The sequence below is a fragment of the Prionailurus viverrinus genome, chromosome D3, assembly GCF_022837055.1.
Source record: "Prionailurus viverrinus isolate Anna chromosome D3, UM_Priviv_1.0, whole genome shotgun sequence".
Taxonomy (NCBI): Eukaryota; Metazoa; Chordata; class Mammalia; order Carnivora; family Felidae; genus Prionailurus; species Prionailurus viverrinus.
In genome coordinates, this window is record NC_062572.1 from 38704987 (window position 1) to 38729180 (window position 24194).

Consider the following 24194-nt stretch of genomic DNA (forward strand, 5'->3'; position numbering starts at 1 on the left):
CACTAGAGAAAAGGATGCTGTGTACCTCATGCCCCTGCAGTTGTGCAATGCAGCCCCATTAGAATGGCTTCAAAAACAGGAGTATAAGGCTAAAAGAAACAATAATTGTAATAAAACTTGTGTTGGAGAGAGGCCAATTCTGATCTCTGCACTGTCACGTGACAGCCAGAAGACTGTATATTATATTGATTTATATTTCTTCCTGATCCCTTTCTTTGGAATATCACCCCAAGTGTCTTTTCACAGGAGCCTTCCTTAGGCTACGTGGTTTGGATTGAGCACTCCCAGCACCCCCCACCTCACCAGTTGCCACAGAAGTCAGACCTGGGTGCAGGAATGGGTATTTGACCAAAGCTGGCCCACTTCCCTGGGACCTCTGCCAGATCTTCATAACAAGATTTTTTTTTTACTCTCTCTGTAAGGATAGTGCAACCCTGCAGCTGCAAACAGCCAGGTTGCTACCCCAAAGTTTGTGTGATATATGTTGAAGACAAGAAGAGACAAAGATGCTGGGGACCTTTCTAACAGCATAGTTTGACCCTATATTCTAAGGCATGTCTGAAGCAAATACTACCACTTCTTTTGCTGCTTAAGCTAGTATAAGCTGGGTTCTTCTATCTGGCAACCACACAGCCAGCACTCACAGGGCCGTAAACTGTTTCTTCCATTTAATGCTGTACGACTATGAGCCTTTACTCAATCTCTCTGGAATCTGATTTTTTTAAAGCACTTGACTCGCTTATCCCCACAACAACCCCATGAGGAGTTACCCTCATTATCATTCTCTCCACTTTGCAGATGAGAAATGGGAGCACAGAGAGGTTAACTCACTCAAAGTCACGTATCTAGAAAGAGACAGAAGTGGAATTCAATCCAGGTAATCTGGCACCAGAGTCCAGGAACTTAGCAACTACACCGTGCTGATTCTTCATCGCCCAGACTAGTATCATGAACCTGGGGGACAAGCAACTCAACAACTCTGAGCCTTCCATGTAAGGAGCAAATACACAACATTTTATCAGAGCAGGCTCTTAGTAAATAGTGGTGATTGCAGTATTTGTACTAACCTACTTCATTCCAATTGCTTCATTCTGAGTGGTGCTTGGTTGGGGGGAATAAATGACCTTATCTTTACAAACAGCTTTGGGGATTTGGAATGAATGCTGGGTTGTAAGAATCATGACAGCTTATTCCCTAAAAACAAGTAACAGTTTTATTCCCTTCCACAGAGAAAGAACGAACCACAGTTTGGACCTCATAACTTGAGTGTGTCTGTCCTTGTCGCCATCACGTGTAGTAATAAATGGTCACTTGAGGTTTAGAGGTTTTTTTAAAAATCCTCTCACAGTGATTGAAAAAAAGGCTGAAGATGATGAGATACTTGAGAAAGAATTAGTATACCCTTAACAGTGCTTCAAAGAATTCAGAATCCCTTTGTTCTGAATTCTTTTCAACTGCTAATGTTGGAAAAGGGGTATATTTCCTAAATTAGATGAATTCCTGTTCTCTACAGATCACAAGTCTGATCCAAGTGAAATATAATTCTAAAGGTAATGTGAATAGTAGAAATTTACCTTCAGATAACTGCAGTCATTTAGAGTATGCTCCTTTTACGTTTTTTTTCCCCCTTGTAGCTTCCCCATTCTTATTTGGATCTGTTCTCTGCAGACACAGGACAAATTGGCCACTTCTCTCTTCCTGGCTGGTTTGCCCTTCCAGGTCCCTCTGGTGAAGAGCAATGTGATCAGTGCTGAGGCATTCCTAGGTGGAGTCACTTGGCTGTAGCTACTGAAGGGAAAACCCATCCCATTTATGTCCCTAATTATAAAACTAGCGTGGGGTGTGGGTGAGATACTATATACAGTTCTAGTTGTTCTATTCATTCATGTATTTATTCCTTGATTCACTTATCACACATAAGTTTACAAATTTATATATTTCTTGAGAGCATCTATGCCAGACAACATTCCTGGTTCTGAGGATACAAACTCAGTTGAAATGACATTATGAAATTTCTTCGTATGCTTTCATTTTGCATTTCCCAATAAAATATTCTTCCTGTTCAGCCAGAGAATAGAACTGTTTTAGTGTGACTTCTCCAAAGGAGAATCATGAGCAGATCAAAGAAGGGCAACATGATCTCATGGCTAGCAGGTGACAGAGCAGAGATCAGAACTGGCCTCTCCCTCCAACACAAGTTTTATTACTGTAACTATTGTTTCATTTAGCCTCACACTCCTATCTTCAAAGCCATTCTAACAGGGCACAACTTTAGGGGCATAAGTCACACAGCATCCTACTGTCTGCTTCTGAGGATCTTGGCACTGCTCTCCTATGATTTTTGAGTCCTCCTACTTTTTAGAGGAAGTTGCAGTAAGATAACAGTCCTGTACTTACATTTTTGAATTTGAAGATATAGAAACTGATAAAGTTGTCATAGTTGGAACAGAAAAACAGCTAAAGCTTTAAAGTCAGATTTTCACTTTCAAGGAGGGTCCTTGAAGGACGTTCCAGATATCTAGCCAAGAAAACTAGGATTTTTATGACTAGAGCTCAGCACTTGAGTTTCCTAAATTGTAAAAACTTCCCATTAACATCAAACCAAAGTGTGAAAGATTGAATGTGGAGATTTTTAAACCAGGACAACTAAGGCTGCACACAGTGATGTAAAGAGAGAGCAGCATTGCTTCCACACAGAGGGGGCTTGAAAACTCTCAGATCTTGGGAGACATGGTAAAGAGAAAATGGAATTATACTCAAGAAGTATATCCAATATGCCCCTTCCTGGCTTAAATCCATGGGATGCAGAATAATAGGAACAGCATGATTGAGTATTCAAGGATGGAGAAGCTTATGTGCCATCTCCACCTGAAATTCTGGACAAGGCCCCCTGCAAAGAACCTAAGATGACCTCCCAGAAACTGGCATGGAAGACCTAGAGAGGACCAGTAATTTCCCATGGCCCCCAGTGAGAAATGACTGGCAAGCTCTCAGAGCAATCACTATAGCTGAGATGAAGTGACTTTGTGGCAGAGGGCCTCATTGTTGATAGCCCAAGAGATCCCCAGGGCCGGCAAGATCTGAGGTGGGGTCCTATGAGCAGGGGGGAAATGTTAGGGCTCCCAAGGAGCACTGTAGGGCTCCCAAGGAGCACTGCCTATGCTTACAGAGTGAATAAGGAGCTCCACCAGCAGTGGGGGCAATGTCAACAGTCACCCCTCCCCACCTCCCACCACCAAAGACTAAAGCAGATGAGCCAAGTCTGGAGGCACCAGACCCACAATGTTACAAATGTCTCCTGTACCCAGACACAATCTCAGGATACCAAGCAAAAGACAAGAACCCACCACAGAAAAAAAGAACCATAATGGGAAGTTGGAACTTAGAATGACTGAGCTTAACTTGTGAATTAAGTGATTTCCTAAAAAAGACATCTTTAAACCAAAATGCTGATTATTTTTGAAGTGGTATAATAGAATTGAGTTTAAGGACAGATGAATAAAGGTACACCTTCTGTAAACTGGGCTTGTGACTGTATTCAAAACCCACTACATGAAGATAAATGAGATAAAATTCCTGCTTTAAGAAGCATATAATCTTGGGATGTATTATAAGGTGAAGCATCGAAGCTAAGAGTTTTCTGCCTTACAATTTTGCATATAATTGGTCTTGGCATTTTATGAATAAATACATTTCATGCTTGTAAAGTGGGCCTATGGGGGCTAAGTGAGAATAAAGCCTAGGGCCAGAAGAACTAATGTTCTACTGCAGAAATATGATGTCATTTGAGGGGTGCCTGGGTGGCTCAGTTGGTTAAGCATCAACTTCGGCTCAGGTCATGATCTCATGGCTCATGAGTTCGAGACCCAGGTCGGGCTCTGCGCAGACGCTCAGAACCTGGAGACTGCCTCAGGTTCTTATCTCGGTCTCTCTCTGCCCATTCATTGCTTGCACACTGTCTCTCTTTCTCTACCTCTCAGATATAAATAAACATTTAAAAAAAGAAAGAAATATGATGCCATTTGAGAAAAACACAGTAGAGCTGGATGAAAGCCCAGTAAAGGACAATCGAACTAATCACCAAGTTGAGAAAGATGCTTGACGCAAAGAAATATTACAAAGATAAGCCAGTCAAGAAATGAAAATGCTGAGATGGAACAGACTGATATCTCTGTTTTTCCTAAAATATTGCAATCATCATAAGCCATTACTGGATTACGATCCAAAAAAATAAAAAATGGGTTGGCTAGCTCCAGAGTCTGATTCACTTTGACAATTTTTTTGACCTAATAAACCCCACATGATATCAGAAGTAACATGATCTTAGGTATTTGTCTTTTTATGTGCTATGGAGGCAGGCAAGGTTCATATGGTATGTTTATTGGTGTTGCCCAGTTAATGTCTCAGCAATGGAGGATCTGTTTTGGAACAGCCTCCAGTCAAGGAAGGATTTTCCTCCAAAATACTTTAAAACCAGACACTGAGAAAACCCAGATGTGATGCAGAAGAATGCTTATTACCCAATGAAATCCCAGCCACAGCAACACTGTCCACATGGAGCACCTTGGGGAGAGGTTCAGAGAGCTGCAGATTTGGACAGTCACTCCCAGGGCAGACAAGACAAGTGCTACAACTCAGCGTGGGCTTTGGGAAAACGCATAAGAAATGGTTTGATTTGGTACCTAGGTCTTTGAAGCAAGAAGCAAACATTTCAGGACAGAGCAGATTTTGAGTTATGGCAGCAATCTGAGCCATGTGGCAGAAGAGGTGGCTGGGGCAGCAAGGCCATTCAATCATGCTAGATAAAGCACTGTCATCAATTCCTTGGCAAGGAAGAAACAGACACCTGTATAAAAACATACTCTGCTTTCTTTATAGTTACTGGTTGCTTTTACATGTTTGAAATTGTAAGGAGATCTTATTACAGAGTATAGGTTTAGTCATTCTCAACAAGTGCTTTTGATGTCTCCATAAAAATCTAAGTTAAATATCCCCGTCTGCATGGATCCTGACTGGTTATTAAAATCGAGATTCTGGTGAAGAGTGGCAAGGACTTTTTTTTTTTTTTGATGAGAATGCTAAATGGGATATACTTATTTATGCTTCTACAGCTCCTGTCCCCTATGATCTTTCCAAGCTGTACAATCTCATGGTGATTTGAATCTCATGTGTATCTAGGCTGGAGGATGTAATTTTCTCCACACACTCTTCTAAGTCAGCATCTAAGGCCCCCAAACTTGTGCCAGTGGTGTGCTGGAGCTGATTTGCGTTGGCTCATAAAAGCTGGTTATTAAATTTTTAGGAATTCTGTGAGCCAGTTGTTAGACACAGCTGTTACTAAAATTAAATTATATAAACTTACAATTAAATAAATTACATTTGAAACAAAGGTAGGAAATACTAATTATTTAATTACATTTTGCTATTTTTATGCCTTTAAGGCTATTTACGTCTGTTGTTCCTGATAGTGGAAATACAGCACAATGGTGTGCTACTGTGCATCTCTTCCCGGCTCTGCCGTCAGTAACATCATGTCAGTAGTTTGAAATTGGCCATGATGGAGGTACTGAGGCTAAGAAAATTAGCAAATTACTACAAATGAGGGTTTGTTTTGCTGATTGTCTAGAATTTAAAAAGTGAAGAAGAAAGTGTTCACAATACAGATTAAACCTACAAGTATGTTGTATCTATAGCCACTATGTTATAAATAACACAAATAAACAAAGAAATATTCTTCCATTATTCAAAGACATTTTCTGATTCAGCAAAATGACTCATGTTATCTACAAAACAGTGATATTCTGACACAGGTCTTGATTGTTTCACTGTTGTCTTCCTGATTAACATAGATACAAATATCAACCAACATACATGTCAGAATACACTCATTCATCAATTGCTACTATAGATTACCAACAGATAGAAGGGTTCAGTCAAAAAAAAAAAAAAAAACAACAAAAGCATTTTATGAGAATCAATTGATTATATGGAGGTTATAATAAGGATATAGTGTATTTATTATTTGTAAATTGTGTGGTACACATCCTATATATAAAATTCGTAATAACCTTATGAATAAAACACATACTTTTTTTCCAGAGTGACAGTTGTTAAACATTTACCAGAAAATCACTGCCTGTGCCTCATTCTCATATAGGGAAAAGGGGGATTGGTCCATTTTTCTCTGTTTTTTTTTTTTTGTTTTTTTTTTTTTAGGACAGTTATCTCTTTTTATTAGGAAATACTTAATTTCAGATCTCTGCCCATTGGCCCTCTGTTGTTTTCTATAGGGTCAAAGGAGCTTGGCTTAAGTGCTACTACAAGGAAAAGAATGCAGTAATTACCTATTTTCTTTACAATTAAAAGTGGTTTTTAAGGATGAATATAGCTGACCCTTGAACAACACAGGTTTGAATTGTGTGTCCAATTATATGCAGATTTTTTTATAGCACAGTTCTGTAAATATATTTTCTCTTCCTTATGTTTTTCCTAATAACATTTTTCCTCTAGCTTACGTTATTGTAAGAACAGAGTATGTAACACAAATAACATACAAAACTATGTAATAACTGACTGTTTATGTTACTGGTAAACGCTTTCCAGTCAACAGTATGCTACTACTAGTTAACTTTTAGGGGAGTCAAAAGTTACAGGCAGATTTTCAACTGCGTGGGGGATGGGGCAGGGAGCGACGCCCCAACCCTTATGTTGTTCAAGGGTCAACTAACTGTATGTACACACTGCATTATCTGTGCTAATAATCAAGCTGACCCTAAGCGTATTAGTTGTGCCTTTGAAATTATTTCTATAGGAGTTTGAAAAAGATTTATATTTGTGATGTTTGAAAGAAAATGACCAATTTGTTTTGTTTTTGTTTTTTTATTTTTTAAGAAATCAGTGTGTACTATGAAAACCAGAGTGCCTACATTTTAAACCCAGATCTGTAATCTACCAACTCTGTTATCTGCTTAGATAACCTCCCTGTACTTCAGTTTCCCCATCTGTGAAATGAACATGGTAATGGAATCTACTGTATAGGGTGGTTGTGATAATTAGATTAGTCAATGTGTATAAAGTATTTAAAAAAGTGCCTAGCACACAACAGAAGGCTTGCCATTATCATTACCACTGCTATTACTACAACTGCTGCTGCCGCACAAAGGAGTCAACTCACTGACTTAAGGATATTAAAAGTAAACTGTAAAGAGTCCTGACCTTAGATTCGTGCTGGTGCATAAAAAGTGGCTTACCAAAATCACACAACTTGTAGTATTAGAACCCAAAACAGATGTCCCATTATGGTTCTTCTCTTGTTAACTCACTGGCTTCTTTCTGAGCTTTTTATTTATCTTCACTAGTTAGTCAATTTCCAGAAGTGATGTGGTTCTTTTATGAAAAAGAATGCTTTTATCTAAGTATACTTGGATGCTCTATAGATGCATTTTCCAATATGGTAGCCACCAGCCACATGTGGCTACTGAGCATTTGATGTGTGACTAGCATGAACTACAATGTAACTATAAATGTAAAACACAAACCAGACTTTGAAGACTTGCTATGAATATAAAACATAAAATACTCATTAGTAATGTTTATGTCAGTTACAAGCTTAAATTGTAATATTGTGAATATACTGAGTTAAATAGAGTATGTTATTAAAATTAGTTTCACCTGTTTCTTTTTACTTCCTATGGCTTCTAGAAAACTTAAACCTATATATGTGCCCCACATTTATGGTTTGCATTATATTTATATTGGACAGTCCTGCTCCATGCAAGAGTAATCTTTATGTCCAACTTTGAAAGCTGAAAATACTGCTTTAATAACCCAAGAAGTGTTCTTTGCCTCAGTTAAAAAAAAAAAAACAACTAATAACTAACATCCACCTAGTCATCCAAGGTAGAAATCTAAGAGATACTGATGACTCTTCCTCTGCCCCACACACAATAATGGTCGAATCATTCTCAAATCTATCTCTCCATCTCTATCCCTTCTGCCAGTTCCTTCCTTATCATTCCTTATTTGGACATTACGAGAATCTTCATGCCACTCTACCTGGCCACAAGTCTTGGCTCCCCAAATCTGTCTCCTACACTGCTGCCAGGATAATATGTACCTAAACACAAGTCATGTATAATGACACTCTCCCGAGAAAGGTCCTTCCTTCCTTTGCTTCTTAGTACCAAGTTCAGTGGCATGGCACATCTCCACTTACCCCCATGGCTTTGATACTGCTTACTTTCCCAGTCTCATCTCAATTCCTTGCACATGCTACCTTTGAAGTGATATAAAGAAATTCTTAATTATGCACATTCTGGGGGTGCCTGGGTGGCTCAGTCGGTAAGCATTTGACTCTCGATTTCAGCTCAGGTCATGATCTCAAGGTTCCTGAAATCAAGCCCTGCATCAGGGCCTGCTTGGGATTCTCTCTCTCTGCCCTCCCGTGTTCGTGCACACAGGCATGCACACATGCGCTCTCTCTCTCAAAATAAATAAACATGTTTTAAAAATATGTACATTTTGTTAGGTATTAGGTTGTTGTGGGGGTGTGGGGAGTGGAGAGGAATGGAGAAGATGACCTGGGCAATGGTATGAAATGTTCACTTATTATATTTATAAACTCATCGGTAAATTTTTTTGAATGAAATATAAAACATAGGCTCAACATCCTATAAGGTGTCCTGGCCAACGTGTTAAAAACAAGAGTAAAAAACAATTTGTATGGTTTATCTGACACATCTTAACATGATTCCTCTGGTTTCCTCAAAACTGTGACATCCTGAAATGAAATCCTGTATGAAAAGAGTTTGGTGCCTGGGACATATTGTATATTTAATTCACAATCACTTTCTACCCCTTTGCTCATATCTTCCCTCCACCAACCCTACCCCCATCATCCTAAGCCTCTAGGTAGAAGTCCAGGAGGTGAAATCCAAATTTTCAAAAATAATGGATGATTTACATGGGAAATCACTTTCAAGGGCTTTATCCATGTCACAGACCAGTGATTACCAAGGAGCTTAAATATGTTATTGCATGGAAAAGCCTTATTTGTTGAGAATAGTGAAGAGAGGAAAAGAGGAGCACATGAGGCAGAGTAGGCAATAATTGGAAAAACAGGGAAAACACATCTCATGCCTGCTTCCTTCCTGACAAATTAAACAAGAATAAAGAAATCATGTGAATGGCCAGGTTACCTCTATATTTCAAAAAGCATATACCTCAATATGGAGATACATTGGAGAATTTCATTTAGTATTAACATGACACTTTCATCTTGATGAAAAATAATCTGAGTCTGGCTAACATTCTCAGTACCTATCCTGCCCAATAACTATCTTCACACTCTCTAGTAAATTCTAAAAATTAAAAGGTAATTATATAACGACTGATTTACACACTTAGGTAAACCAATAATTATGGAAACATCACTGGCACCTTGATGAAAGTTGCCATTTTCACCTTGATAATGCCTAGATTTTTTTTCCTTCAGAGATGTACAGTCATTTTTTTTAATTTTTAAGATGATACGAATTACTTAATAGTCATCACCCTTGTGACTCAGTACGATCGGTACTCTGATGGATTATTTGGAACACATAATTAATACTTATTTGCACAGTTACCAAAATGAAGACACATTTACACAACTGAACTTCTCCTTTATTTGACAGCTGGTCAAAAACAAACATTCTCATAGGCTTTGTTATTAAGCTGCCTATATTTGTAGAATCTGCAAGTCTGAGAAATATTTAGAATCCGCCTAATTATCCACCTTCAGACCCAATTTAGGCACTCGATTCAATTCATCAAGAGGTTTTCCCTTTTGCTCTCAAATCTAATTCATCAGACTTTTATACAATTCTTGAATAGCCTTTAAGCTTTCTGGAAGTTTAACCATCAAAATGACACCCCTGGCTAATTACCGCCCTAAGACGCTGATTTCCTATGTCAAAATTCCCCACTTTGAGAGAGTTCTGGCACAGGGTGGTACTTGCTCGTAACTGGATTAAGATTACTCACGTTTCTGAAAGATTTCGCTTTCAGAGCCCCCACTGGGCAAGACAAGATGAGATCATCATTCTTTTCTGGTTCCCACAAGTCATGTTTTTCAATATAGAAAGTTAAGAGGATTTTGATGTAAAATTTATAACTATTTCTGTAAAATAGTGGTAGCAGCCACACTAGAAGTTTTAGTTCTCTGAGGATGCTAAAATAAAGTCGCAATGATGTTTCTGGGATTTTCCCCTAGACTTTGCTGTGTTTCCAACACCCCATATCCTCACCTGCTCTCCAATCCCAATCCTTCAATCCAGGGAAAGTCAAATCATGCCACATGGGCCAAATCTGGACTGCCACCTGTTTTTGGTAAATAAAATTCTATTAGAATACAGCCACACTTGTTTGCTTACATGTCTATGGCAGCTTTCATGCTGAGTAATTAGGACAGAGATCATACGGTCTGAAAGCCTAAAATAATTACAATCTGGCTCTTGAGGATAATGTTTCCTGACCTTAGATCTAACAGGATCACTGAGTCTTCTCTTTCAGCCCTTTCTTCTCAAAACATGTATGTGGTGGATGACCAAGTCAAGGGAACTCTTCCGCTTTTTCAAGAACACAGCAAATACTTTCAAGCCACAAAATGCTCTCTTTGCTAGTAATACCCTCTTTTACCTTCACTTTCTTGAGTTCCTACCTATCCCCTAAAACTCAGCTCTAGTGTCATTTCACTTGAGATTCTTTTCTTGACTATCCCATGAAATAAAACTCTCATATCATTTTATTCTATTAATGCATTTGTCTCATTCTCTTTTTAAGGATATCTTTTGTGTACTCAAGTACATCAACAAGTTCATTTGAAGAGACCTGATTTCTTTACTATATTATCTTATCATACAGACTCATGGTATCTATTTATTCAGTTCTTAAGGGCTGTTGTGAGCTATTCTTCTTCTAATAATAGCACTTTGATACAGAGATATTATTGTATACAACTCTGTATTTCATTTTCCCCAAATCCTCCTCCAATCCACCCCTGACACTCCCCAGGTAGCCCAAAGCACAGTGCCCAGTTTACCATTTAAGACAAATTCCAAAAGGATCAGAGATTAAATGTAAAATATTAAACCACACCAAGTACAGCCAACCCTTGAATAGCATGGACTCGAAGTGTGTAGGTCCACCTATATGCAGATTTTGTTCAGTAAATATACTACAGTACTATAAATGTAAATGTTTTATCTCTTCCTTTTGATTTTCTAAATAAAATTTTCTTTCCTCTGGCTTACTTTATTATAAGAATATAATTTACAATACATAAAACATACAAAATATGTGCTAATCAACTGCTTATGTTATTGATAAGGCTTGCAGTCAATGGTAGGGTCTCAGTAGTTACGTTTTTGGGCAAACATCATATGCAGATTTTTCACCATATGGGGGATAGGCTGGTACCTCTAACCCCTGCATTGTTCATGGATCAACTATACTTCAAAAACCATGGATGAATCCCTTTATAATTTGATAGTGGTAAAAACTTTCCTAACTATAACTCAAAATTCAGAAGGAGTAAGAGGAAACACTAATAAATTTGATTATATAAAACCTTAAAAACAGGGTTTTTTTTATATAGGAAAGGCAACATGAGTAAAGTAAAAGCACAAATGACAAACTGAGAAAAAATATTTGCCATTTCTATCACAGAAAAGGGATAACACTCTGAATATAAAAAGAGTTTCTAACAGAGAAAAGAAATAAACTAACACCCTACTGAAAAATGAGCTAAAGATATTAACAGATAAATCAGAAAGCAATACAAATAGTTCTTAACTGTATAAGAAGATACTCAACCTTACTCATAATAAGAAAAATGAAAACTAAACTACAGTGACCTAATAGGACCTGGCAACAAATAAAAAAATCTGAAATATGTTCATGAGACCTTGGGGAAACAGGCATTCACATACTGCTGATGGGAATTCAAAATGGTACACTAATGGGGGAGAATTCGGCCTCTTCTAGCAACACGACTATGCATTTATTTTCTAACTCAGCAATTTGACATCTAACAATTTAATCAAAGATATACTGGCAAAGTATGAAAAGATATATACAGAAGGTTATTCTTTATACCACTTGTAACAGCATAAACACGGGAATAACCCAGGTGCCCATCTATAGCAGAATGGGTGAGTCCACAGAAAACTATGAAGCTATAAAAAGGAAGGAGGAATACCTCTACATTATTGCTATGGAGAGATGCCCACCATATATCGTTAATTGGAAACAGCAAAGTGCATATGGTATAATGTCTGCGATTTTTCAGAAAGGTTTTTTTTTTTTTTTAATTTTTTTAATGTTTATTTCTGAGAGAGAGAGACAGAGTGCGAGCTGGGGAAGGGCAGAAAGAGAGGGGAACATAGAATCCAAAGCAGGCTTCAGGCTCTGAGCTGTCAGCACAGAGCCTGATGCAGGGCTTGAACCCATGAACTGTGAGATCATGACCTGAGCTGAAGCTGGATGCTTAACCGACTGAGCCACCCAGGTGCCCCTTCTTTTTTTTTGTTTTTAAAGAATTGTTTTTTAATGTTTATTTATCTTTGAGAGAGAGAGAGAGACAGAGAGAGAGGGAGCAGGGTAGGGGCAGAGGGAGAGCGACACACAGAATCCGAAGCAAGCTCCAGGCTCTGAGCTGTCTGCATAGAACCTGATGTGGGGCTCGAACCTACGCAGTGAGATCATGTACCTGAGCTGAATTTGGACACTTAACTGACTGAGCCACCCAGGCGCCCCAGAAATAGTTGTTTTTCTTAATCCCCCTCCCTACCACCTATACACACATACCAACAACAGCACATAACTTCCAGAGAAGGACTGCCTGATGCCTCAATTCACTCTGGGTCACAAAAGCAGAAGTGAAATATTCTCCTACCACCACCTCTCATTCAGAGTTTGCCTAGTAATACTCAGAAACTTCACAGGCAACAGGGTCTGTAGTACTCAGCCCTTTCTTTTAAAAATGTTTTTAACATTTTTATTCATAATTGAGAGACAGAGAAAGAATGCAAGCAGGGTAGGGGCAGACAGAGAATGAGAGAGAGAGAGAGAGAGAGAGAGAGAGAGAGAGAGAGAGAGAGAATCCAAAGCAAACTCCAGGCTCTGAGCTGTCAGCACAGAGCCCGACACGGGGCTCAAACCCACAAACTGTGAGATGGTAAACTGAGGCGAAGTCAGATGCTCAACCGCTTAACTGACTGAGTCACCCAGGTTGACCCAGTACTCAGCCCTTTCTGACCTGACCTGGGGAACGTAAAGAGCTTTTCAGACCAAATGGATTTAGTTATTTTAATCTCGAGTTGACCAGGTCCCAAAACAAGGTCAACTTTTTCATAATAAAGTTTCATTTACAAGGAAACTGAGGCACAGAGGGATTAAATAAGTTGTCCAAAGTCACAAAGCTAGCAAGAGGCAGAGCTGGGATTTGAACACAGGCTTGGCTATTTACTATACTCTGTCACCTCTCTATTCAACCCCTCTCATTTCAGTTCACAATACGGGCTCCCTTTTTCTTTATAGCCAAATGTCGCATTTCAAGCATATAAGTCAACGTAAGTATACTGGCAATTTTTAAAATATCTTTGAACATGTTCTTAAAATCCAGATAAAAGTCTTCAGAGCAAGGGTCAAAGGGAAGTTAAGAATAGTAAGTACATTGAGTTAAACATACAATTCTTTCCAATGCTTCACAGATGGTTCCCTAACTGTTCATTTACTTAAAAAAATATATGGGGAAAATCTTCTCAATCTGCTACAAATTATAATGGCAAAAACTCATTAGGTTAAAAAAAAAGTCGCAGGTTTATTGGCTTATATGAGCACGTATCATTTTATTTGCCAAAAGCTCACCTCCCCTCAATACAGCATGCAAGCTGGCTCATAGGAGATTGAAGAGTACTGCTCCAAGAGAGAATTTTGGGCGTACAAAGGTGAAAACATAAGCCCATTCCCAGTACATGCCCACAGGAGACACATATGAAAGGCAGTGAATATGCCATGGCAGAAATTTTGTAAAATGTAACATGACTATCATCTGTACCTTTGAAGACAGATTAGAGACAAAGTTATATCACCATATAATTCAAGCTTATGGCAGTCTATTTTACAATTAAGTCAAAAAATGGACAATGACAAAGAGATAGTATCTTACACCTCTCTGTGGCTGACCACACCCCTCCTCCTCTCAACTGCATTCTCTACCCCTGAAAGCTGGCACTGCCTACAAATAAAAATATATTGAAATTCACTTAAACTCAAGAGATTAGTGATACAGGTATTCTCGTGCTAGAAGGCAGTATCTAATGAAAAAAGGTCTTTGTAAGTCCTGTTCATTTAGACATTATAGGAACAATGGAAGAGGTAGGCAAAATTCCTTAACCCATTAAGACAGATATAGGATATCCCCAAGCAAAGTAAAAATTCTCTTGATCGTGGGAAATAATAAAACAATTTTAAATGGTCTTAGGAGATCTTAGTGCAAGGGGGTATTTAAATTAGTGGGAAAAAAATCCAGTGAGGGTTATAAAGAACCAATAATGTAATCAACTCGCCTGCTATTACGACAAAAACACAATGAAAATGTATTTCAGTGCAATATTCAGGATAGACCAGGGGGAAAAAAAAAGACAGAAACGAGGAGAAGTAAAGACCATCACTTCAGGCCTACCTCCATTACCATTTCTGTAACAACAGCAACCATGCATGAGACATTCTCTTGAATCACTCCAGTTTCAATCATTCTGTATTCCTGTTTAGACACATTCATCTGCACTCATCACATGTTGTGTTTTGGGTTGGAAAATGTTGTCTTCAAACCTACTTGCACCTAGATCACAGATGCACTCTTGTTGTAGTCCCAGGTCCTCCTTCCTGACCAGTAGCTGGACAAAAGTGACCTTTTGGCTCCCCTGCCATTTGCCCCTTGTCCTCCCCCACACCCAAACAACACCAGCCCTAATACGTTTTGGCACTGTAACTCTACCTTCCCTCTCACAGTGACAGCCAGGATTCCCAACCTGACCAACCTCAGCCTTCCAGCCCTGAACTGCTCTCAAGGCTATAAATCTAATCCTATCCCCCACCTCAACTGAGAAAACTTAGTTTGCTTGGCTCTGTGCCCCAAACTCCCTAATACTCCCCAGCTGTTTTTGGCCACAAGTTCTCTTTCCATACACCTGAACAACAAAAAGACATATTTTAGGTACTTACCTATCCAGCTAACTTTAGTTCCTCCCTCATTCTAAAAGGTTCTCTCACAGTGCAGTAAAGATGAAGAAATAGTGAAGGAAAAATCAGTTCAATTGCTGAAATATTTACTGAGCATCCACTCTATATGTTCTATGTAAGCACTGTACTCTACACTAGCTGATAGGGGATGGGACTGACACACCCCAAATGAATGACATACACCCCTCACTCTCAAAACCCTTAGAATTGAATGGGTAGGGAGCAGGGGTGAAAACGGGTAGAGGTGATTCTTACATGAGATAATCTAGTTTCCTTGAGGAATGAAGTATAGAGGGAAAGGATAAACCATGCTTGCCTCTCTCTGTTATGAGCACCAAATGAGAAGCAATAGCTTCTGACCAGAAGACTGGGGAAGTCTCATTGGTGGAAATGGCTCTGGAATCAGACCTGGAAGAATAAGGAGGATTTCAATAGGGGACAATGAAAGAAAGTACAGGAGAATGTTCTTGGTGCCCCTGCCTATGTGTACAGCCCCCTAAAATCTCACTACCCTCACTCATTTTCCAGTGGGTAAGTAAATTAGTTTGCTAGGCCTGCTATAACAAAGTCCCACAAACTGAGTGGCTTAAACAAATTTCTTTTCTCATGGTTTTGGAGGCCAAAAGTCTTAGATCAAGGTTCCTAGCAGGGTTGGTTCCTTCTGAGGGTGGTGAGGGAGAATGTGTTCATGCCTCATGCCTAGCTTCTGGTGGTTTGCTAGCAATCTTGTCATTCCTTGGCTTGTAGAGAGGTGGTGACCCTGATCTCTGCCTTCGTCCTCACACGGTTTGCTCCCTGTGTGCATATCATTTTTCAAACGTCCCCTTTTTATAAAGACACCAGTCATACTGGATGCAAGCCCACCCTAATGACCTCATCTGAACTTGATTACCTCTGTGAAGACTGTTATCTCCAAATAAAGTCACATTCTGAGGCGCTGAGTGTTAGGAGTTCAACTTAAGAACTGAGGAAGGGGAACACAACTCAACCTGGAATAGGAGGATACTTAAAGTACACACAAATAGGTGAATATTATATTAATTTTATTATTAACACTAAAATATAGTATGTGTATATTAATTGATACAATTATTTCTGAGTAATATAGTTGTATTAACACTACATTTATTATAAATGTGATAGTATATAATATATATAATAACCTGAATCTTTACTGACCACTTACTATGAGCTAAATTCTTTTTTCAATATTTTTTCATTTAGTCCTCACAACATTCTATGAAAAAATTCCTATTTAACGATAAGGAAACTGTTATTTAGAGAGGTTAATAAATTGCACACAACCACAGGTTTGCAGGCAGCAAAGCTGAAACTTGCACCAAGGCCTATGTATTTCCATCCTCAGAACTCTAATCACTGCACTAAGTATGGTATTAACATGCACATACATTCAGCAATGGACAGCTGTAAGTAATAAAATGGATTCTTCTGTATGGCTTGTGAAAATTACTCTATATTTACATATTATGTAGATAAATTAGAAATATTCCTCTTAGCACAAAGGCATTTTAATATTCACAGATTTTTGTTAGGTGAAATATTGGTCTTTTGCAAATTCTTCACCTCGGATCCCACAACACTTTGAAGAAACACCTCAAGTTTCATGTTTTTATAGTGTCTATTTCTGAATAGACAAGAAGGGCACATTTTATGCCTACAGATTCCAAGTCAACAAATGACTTGTTTTCTTTCCACAAGAGGTAAATGAACAAAGGGGACAGATAATGTATTACTGTACAAGTAAGATCCAAATAAAAATACTAGAGAACCTGGCTCCTGAACAAGCGATAAGAGGTTTAATACCATCTACTCTTACTGTAAGTCCCGTTAAGAGGACACCAAATTTAAAAGGGAGGAAAGCAAACGAGGGTATTTTCATCTTTCTGTTTGGGTAACAGGAGTTCTATTGAAAGAGAATCAAAATGGTAATAATACTTTAGATTTTCATAGTGCTTTTGAATTTTCAAAGTGTTCTCACATATTTTATTTCATTTGACTATAATTACCCTGTTTGGTGGGCAAAATAAGGGCAATGACCTCCAATTTACAGATAAAGACACCAAGGCCCAGAAAGTTTAAGTGGCCTCCCAATGTGACCTAGCTAATAAACACTAACACGCACTCACGCGTGAACACACACACACACACACACACACAGATTCCATACCTTTAGAACAGCTTTCTGTTATCCCCTGGGAATGCTAAACTTTGGGAATAGCATGTAGCTCTTTAATGTCAAAAGTAAAATGACTTATGAAGCTCTTTATCAAGAATCTTTTGCAAAAGATGCTGAATTATTTTTCAGGCAAAATGCTTATTAGCTGTTAATCACAGTGCTCCTGATAGATCATTATATGATTTCATGAATGGCTACCAAGTATCACATGAAAACAATGAACTACAGAAAAAAATAAAACACCACTAGACCATATCATTCATCCAAGGTACTGGAACATAATATTAATTTATTCACTGACTCAATGAATGAGTTGAATGTTGAGAAACTACCAGACGTTAGACATTGGGCTACATACTAGGAATACAACGATGAGCCAAAGCAAAATCATCCCAGCTTTGTGGAGTTTACTATCTGGCATGTGTATAGTAAGTGTGTGCATGTGTGTATATGGGGGGGAGGCATAACTATATACTTATAATTAAAGAAGTATGTGGGTGAACTTCACAAGGACCTATAGTGGTGGGGGAGGGTGCAGCAAAGCGGAAAAGATACCAAGCGGAGGAAACAGAGTGTGCTATGGCCTCAAGTTGGGATGGCACATAACACACTTCAGGATATAGATGAATTGTCTAAAACAGTCACCTCTACTTTCTTACTTCTGTTTCTCTCTTTAACACTCTTCATTCAGGTGTCCATCTCCACCACTCCAAACTGTTCTTAAGGTCAACAATGACCACCATATTGTAAATCCAACAGGCACTTCTCTTTCACCTCAGTCTCTCACTGGCATTCAAACTGCTAGTCATCCCCCTTTCCTCTCGAAAAAACTGAAAACAATTTCTTGGCTCATCTTCTGTTTTCTTTGCTGGCTCCTCTTTTGTCTCACCTTTAATATTGGAGCCCTAGAGTTTAATCCTAGGTCCTTTATTTTTCTCTATTTGTATCTTTAAAAGATGTCACCCAGTCACATGGCCTTAATCCCACTTAGGTTGTAACTCTCAAGTACATACCTCTAGACCTGATTTTCCACTGAGATTCAGACTCTTACACGTAATTGCCTTCTCCACATCTCCACTTGAATACCAAACGTAGCTCTTAAAGTTAACATGGGCAAAAAATTGATTCCCAATTCCTCAAATCTGCTATCCTTTAGCCTTCTCCACCTTAGTGAGAGACTCATCCCTCATTCTTCTCTTTCCTTTACCTCCATGTAAATATATTTGCAAGTTTTTATCTCTAAAATACATCCTATAATCATTCACTTCTCTCCACCTTCAATGCTATCACCCTAATCCAACTAACCAACTGCAGAGAAATGACATATTCCGTAACTAGTCTCACTGCTGCCATTCTTTCCCTCTTTAAATCCAATTCCACATGGCAAACAGATGTTCCTTTTAAAATGCAATTCAGATCACTCCACTGCTCTGCTTGAAATCCACCAAGGACTTTCCCTTTCTTGGAATAAAATCCAAATTCCTTAACTTAGCCTACAAGCCTTTCAAAATCTGGTCCAAACCCACTTCTTTGTCCTCATCTTCTGCATTCTTCTACCTGTGGTAGGTGGAATGTCTCTCCCACAAGATATCTACACCCTAATCCTTGGAATTTGTGAATATGTTACTTTATATAGCTAAGGGGAATTGAGGTTGCGAAATTAAGACTGTAATCAATTGACCTTAAAATGTAAAATTATTCTGGATTCTCTAGGTAGTCCAGTAATCAGAAGGGTTCTTAAAAATAGAACAAGGAGACAGAAGAGTCAGAGAATAAGATGTGATGACAGAAACAAGGTCATCAACATAACACAACATAGGACTCACACCACATTGCTTTGAAAGTAGAGGGTGAGGGCCATGAGCCAAGCAGTGTGAGCAATGTCTAAAAGCTGGAAAAAGCAAGAAAATGTATGTTCCCTGAGAGCATTCCCTTAAAGAGGAATGCAGTGCTGCAGACACCTTGGTTTTAGCCCACTGAGACCCATTCAGACTTCTGACTTCCAGAACTGTAAAACGGTAAATCTGTGTTGTTGTTGTTGGTGTGTGTGTGTGTGTGTGTGTGTGTGTGTGTGTTTAAGCCACGATGGTAATTTGTTACAACAGTAAGAGAAAACTAATATGCTACCTCACCATGGACCAGCCACACTGGTCTATTTCATAAACAAACTTGTTTCTGCCTCAGAGCTTTTATCTTTGTTATCATCACTCCTTGGAATGTTCTGTTCCCATATACTCACAAGGCTGACCTGGCTTCTTCTTGTCATTCTGAGCTCAGCTTCACAGAGAAGTCTTCCCTGACCACCCAGTGCCAGGTAGCCTGTCGTCACTTTCTATCACATTACGTTTTATTTCTTTGTGGAATTTTTGCCCTCTGAAATTACCTTTGACATTTATTGGTATGGTTGTTTGTAGCCTAATTCCCTACTCTGGAGTACAATTTCCATCAGAATAGGGTCCCTGACTTTGTTCACCATTATATCCTCAGTATCTGAACAGTATCTGGCACAAATTGTATGCTCAATCATAAATGTTGCCTGCTGAATGAATAAAACCTACTACGGGTGAAGTATAAAGAGTGATATAGAAAGGGGGTGGGAGAAGAGAGTGGGGAAGTAGACAGGGGGCAGATCATACGCTACCTTAGAGTCCTTGTTAAGAACTTTGAACTTCAGCCTAAAAACATTGAGCAGCCACAGTAAAACTTCTGACAGAGAAGCAATGTATTCATACTTCTGATTTTAAAAGATTTGGAGACAGATTGGAGAGGGGCAGTGATATAAGTGGATGTAAGGAGAATAAGTAAGAAGGATGCTTTGGGGCAGTCCAGGCAAAAAATGATGGTAAACTCAGACTTACGGTAATAGCAGTAAAAAAGCTAATGTACTAGAGATATAATTTGGAATCAAAATGAATTAAGACTAGGTGATAGATTGAGATATAAGAAGTCCAAGTGAGTATATCTCAAGAATGACTTCCAGATTTATATTCTAAGCAATTTAGTAGAATATGATGTCAATTTCTAAGAGGGGAAAACTGCAGAAGAAGCAGGGCGTGCATACATCAAGGGGAAAGATCAAAAGTTCAGTTTTAGCTTTGTTAAGTTTGAGTTGTCCTCAACACATAAAAGTGGAGATATTATTCAGACAGCTAAATTTTGAGCCAGGAACTCAAATTAGAAGCAGTGGTGGTGGATAATGTGTTCTTATGATAAAAACACATGGGATTGGGTGAAATCATCTAGGGAAACTGCATGAAGAGAGAAGACTGGAGACACTGCAAGTTCACCTGTACTGAGAAGCCTTACCAATGGTGCTCACTGCACCCAGAAAGCTGTCCATCGCCCAGCAGGAAAGATGCCTGCTTACACTTTGGGAATTTTTTCAGCCCATTTAAATTACCATGGATGGAATTCCCTCTTTTCCACTCCCCTCTGCACATTTAGGTAGAGGAAGGGCCAGCAAAGGAGACATTGAAAAGGAGTAGTTAAGGTGATCGAGGAAAACCAGAATTTCATTTCATAGAATCTATGATAATCCCTCCAAAAAAAGAATACGTAATAAAATAGGAATTTATGTGGGCTAAATGACTCCTCCCTTGTCAGAGCATTCTGAAACCAAAGCCTCTCATCCCAGGCTAAATGCTTCTCGCCCTGGATGAAAACTTAGGAACCATGTATCTCAAAGAAACATCATTCTTGATGCAATCAGTTTTCCTATAGCAATATTATCAAAAGGATGAGGGGAGGGGCACCTGGGTGGCACAGTAGGTTGAGCAACTGACCCTTGTTTCCACTAAGGTCATGATCTCACAGATGGAGCCTCATGTCTGGCTCTATGGTGACAACTTGAGGCCTACTTGGGATTCTCTCTCCCCCTCTCTCTGCCCCTCCCCTGCTCACATTCTCTCTCTCTCTCTCTCTCTCTCTCTCAAAATAAATAAACATTTTTTTTTTAAAAAGGATCATTTGTCAGAAAACCCTCATCTCTAGGTGGATGTTCCTGGCAGCAGCTAATTTCAAACACCCTGATCTGTTTCACTGTGGAGGTCAGATGACACTTCCCAATTTCCTCATTCAGAGGTTCTCAAAGTGGGAACCCTAGAGTTCCAAGGACCCTTTACAGGCAGTCTGCAAAGGGTCTGTAATACCAATTATGTTATTTTTAATAATACCGAGATGTGGGGTGCCTAGGTGTTGGTTAAGCATCCAACTCTTGGTTTCTTCCACTCAGTTCATGATCTCACAGTCCGTGGGGTTCAAACCCTGCACCCTGCTCTGTGCTGAGGGTGCAGAGCCTGCCCGGGATTCTCTGTCTCCCTCTCTCTCTCTCTGCTCCTCCTTCCTTCCATCTCTCCCTCTCTCTCTCTCAAAATAAATAAGTAAACACTTTAAAAAAATACCAAGATGCTCCTTATCTTTTTCAATCTCATTCTCTCTGGAGTGTATGTATAGTGAAGTTTTCCAGACTACGTGACATGGGATATCACAGCAGACTGAATGTTGAAGGAAACAGAATATATTAAAGAGATAAGCAAAAATGTAAAACAGTGCCCCTCTTTGTTTTGTAAAGTCATTTTTTCATAAACATATTAACATGTAAGGGGTTCACAGGGCACCTGGATAGCTCACGTTGGTTGTCAGTTGGGTGGTGGACTCTTGATTTTTGCTCAGGTCATGATCTCCTGGTTGCTGGGATGGAACCCCACGGGGAGCTTGAGCTCGGAGGCCCCTGGGAGGCGGGCTCCCGGTTATTAGCTGGGAGCCTACTTGGGGTTCTCTCTCATTCTCTCTCTCTGCCCCTCTCCCACTTGTGCTCTCTCCTTCTCAAAATAAGTAAACTTAAAAAACATGTAAGGGGTTCATCACTGAGTTTTAACTAAACTGACATTTAAAACTTTCCCTGTTTTAATTTCTGACAGTAAATACTAACAGATAAAACCCATATGAACAGAAGCTCTTTGGTCCTCAGTAATGTTAACTGTGTGAAGAAGTCCTGAGACCAAAAGCTGAAGCACCCTCCTAAAAGGCCACCAGAAGGATTCCGAAACCTGGGACAAAGGACAGCAGGCTCCCCATTCCCTCCTTCTAGCTAGCAAAGGCTCAGCAGCACCAGAACCTTAGGAGGCTCTTCTCCCTGAATCCCCAGCCTCCACCCTGGATGCATCACGGACGCCCAGCCTCACTCCAAGCCCCCCGCCCCCCCACCCCCACTCCAGGAGCCCGGCCTGCCCCTCACACCACCAGCCGCGGCCCCGCCGGGATCTCCGCACCAAGGCCCGGGCACTGCCAGGCCCTGAACGGTCCTCGGCGGGAACGGTACCCACGGGCGGGAACCACCGTCTGGCCCCGGGGGCGGCCGGGGTACCACCGTCCCCCGACCCGTCCGCCTGCTCACCGGGTCCCGGGTCTCAGGAGTCACACGATCCGGCCGAGGGCGCGACGGCAGCGACCACGCCACAACCAGCCCTGCGCCCGTCCCTCGGGTCGGCTTCCTGGGACTCTTGAAGGAATATGCGGCCCCGCGGGGTTCTGCAGATTCGCCGTTCTCTCCGCCCGTTCGCTCTCTTTAAGCACACAGAGAGCGGGAAAACACGGGGCAGAGTCCTTCAGAGCTACGCCGTTTGGGCCACCGTGGTGAGGCGAGGACCTGGAGGAGTTTGAGGACCAGAAATATGACGCCCCGAGAACGGGACGCGCAGAGCTTCAGCCTACTGCCCGGAGGGCGAACCCACGACTCTGAGTCTGCGCAGTAGAGGTGGTGTAAGCTCTCCCACAGCGCCCGCGTTGCACGTGTCTGCGGCGTGGGGGCGGGGCATCCTCAGGCCGGGGCGGGGTCAGCAAACTGGGTTGGGTCTAGCACTGATCGGTTTGATAGGTGAAAGCCAAGAGTATACTTCGGTTTTTTGTTTTTAGAGGGTGGGAATATATTTTAAGAATTAAAAACAAATACTCTAAGGAGCAGAGCATGGCATGTATAAATATATACAATAGCTGTAAAGAGAATAGAGCCAGACTACCCTTGCGAAAGAGGATTGTATATGGGGAGAAGTGGCATTGGAGGAGCAGAATCAATGTTAATACTTAGTTCAGCTCGTGTCAAGAAAGCCCTGGGAATTGCTTGAAGTCACCTGGTGTCCACTGTCTGTCAGTGTCTGAGTGAGCACCACCTTCTCCTGTCCTGAGAAACCACAAAGCAGCGGATGACCCAGCAGGAAAGATTCCTGTCTGCACTGAGAGACTTTCCCCAGCTCCTGGACCACCAAGGGTAGAACAGTGGATACCCCAGGGGCACTGGTGGTGCGAAACAGAAAGTCCCTACCGCCTTGACATGGTTGGGAGTTAAAAGACCCAGCTCAAGATTTATATCCCTCTCCATTCCCAGACCCAATCTGGAACAGTGGTGAAGCCCCCTCCTTCTCAGGGAAAGGGACTTGTATCCAGAAGGTCATGACTGAGATTTGCTAACAGGCCAAGGAAAGACACTTAAGTTCAAAAGAGCTAGTCAGAGCAGGGCTGAGCAGAAGGCTCTGGGAATTTGAATTTCAAAGGCAGTGGAAAACTTCAATAACTCTCAGAGCAAAAGGGGCTGTGTCTCACAAACTCTAAACAATTCTGCAATATCAGCATCTCTGTCTCTACTCTTGACACTCATTAGTAGATACTATAAATATAATATATATATATATACACACACGCATACTAGTATAGTACT

At 40.3% G+C, this 24194-nt stretch overlaps 1 protein-coding gene across 2 annotated transcripts in view; it reads right to left on the reverse strand.

Annotated features, from left to right (window-relative positions):
* The window catches only part of ARHGAP28 (Rho GTPase activating protein 28), a 226245-nt gene extending 203104 nt beyond the window's left edge, over positions 1–23141 (reverse strand). For both annotated transcript variants that reach the window (XM_047827012.1, XM_047827011.1), the window contains exon 1: positions 22878–23141. The gene's annotated coding sequence lies outside the window, so the exon portion shown is untranslated. The remainder of the gene's footprint in view (positions 1–22877) is intronic.
* Positions 23142–24194: the final 1053 nt, after the last annotated feature.